Source organism: Arachis duranensis, chromosome 6 (assembly GCF_000817695.3).
Source record: "Arachis duranensis cultivar V14167 chromosome 6, aradu.V14167.gnm2.J7QH, whole genome shotgun sequence".
Taxonomy (NCBI): domain Eukaryota; kingdom Viridiplantae; phylum Streptophyta; class Magnoliopsida; order Fabales; family Fabaceae; genus Arachis; species Arachis duranensis.
Window position 1 is genome coordinate 65,071,830 of NC_029777.3, and position 1,468 is coordinate 65,073,297.

The following is a 1,468-nucleotide window of genomic DNA, read 5'->3' on the forward strand; positions in this document are numbered from 1 at the left end:
TAAATCTTTTTCAACCATATCTTTTTAATCATAACTTCTTACCATATCTTTTTATATCATATCTTTTTCAAAATTTTATCTTTTTCAAAAATTTGATTTCAAAATATCTTATCTAACTTCTTATCTTCTTATCTTTTCAAAATTGATTTTAATATCTTTTTCAACTAACTATTTGACTTTTTGTTTGTTTCTTATCTTTTTCAAAACCACCTAACTACTTTTCCCTCTCTAATTTTCAAAAATCACCTCCCTCTTTTTCGAAATTTTCTTAATTAATTAATTGTTTTAAATTTTAATTTCAATTTTAATTCTTATCTTTATTTTCGAAAATCATTTAACTCCTTTTCAAAATTTAATTTTGAAAATTTCTCCCTCTCTTATCTTTTTATATTTATTTATTCATTTACTAACACCTCTCTTCACCTTTCTTTATCTCAAATCACTGCCCCTATCCTTATCCTTGTGTTTGGATTCTCCTTTCTTTATTCCCTTCTTCTTCTACTAATAATAAGGAACATCTTTACTGTGACATAGAGGATTCCTCTTCTTTTTCTGTTCTCTTCTCTTTTATATGAGCAGGAACAAGAAAAAAAGCATTCTTGTTGAAGCTGATCCAGAACCTGAAAGGACTCTGAAGAGGAAACTAAGAGAAGCTAAATTACAACAATCCAGAGACAACCTTGCTGAAATTTTTGAACAAGAAAAGGAGATGGCAGCCGAACCCAACAACAATAATGCAAGAAGGATGCTTGGTGATTATACTATACCTACGTCCAAGTTTGATGGAAGAAGCATCTCAATTCCTGCCATTGGAGCAAACAATTTTGAGCTGAAACCTCAATTAGTTGCTCTAATGCAACAGAACTGCAAGTTTCATGGACTTTCATCAGAAGATCCTTACCAGTTCTTAACTGAGTTTTTGCAGATCTGTGAGACTGTTAAGACTAATGGAGTAGATCCTGAAGTCTACAGGCTCATGCTTTTCCCTTTTGCTGTAAGAGACAGAGCTAGAACATGGTTGGACTCTCAACCTAAAGATAGCCTGGACTCCTGGGATAAGCTGGTCACGGCCTTCTTGGCTAAGTTCTTTCCTCTTCAAAAGCTGAGCAAGCTTAGAGTGGATGTTCAGACCTTCAAACAAAAAGATGATGAATCCCTCTATGAAGCTTGGGAAAGATACAAACAGATGACCAAAAGATGTCCTTCTGACATGTTCTCAGAATGAACCATGATAGATATATTCTATTATGGTCTATCTGAGTTCTCTAAGATGTCATTGGACCATTCCGTAGGTGGATCCATTCACCTAAAGAAAACGCCTGCAGAAGCTCAAGAACTTATTGACATGGTTGCAAATAACCAGTTCATGTACACTTCTGAGAGGAATTCTGTGAATAATAGGACGCCTCAAAGGAAGGGAGTTCTTGAAATTGATGCTCTGAATGCCATATTGGCTTAAAACAAAATG

The 1,468-nt window shown here is 34.1% G+C and overlaps 1 non-coding gene across 1 annotated transcript; it reads right to left on the minus strand.

Moving 5' to 3' along the window:
* Nucleotides 1-1,108: 1,108 nt before the first annotated feature.
* On the minus strand, nucleotides 1,109-1,212 carry LOC127739916 (small nucleolar RNA R71). The gene has a single exon (XR_008000658.1). It is a non-coding gene; the product is annotated as a small nucleolar RNA R71 (small nucleolar RNA).
* Nucleotides 1,213-1,468: the final 256 nt, after the last annotated feature.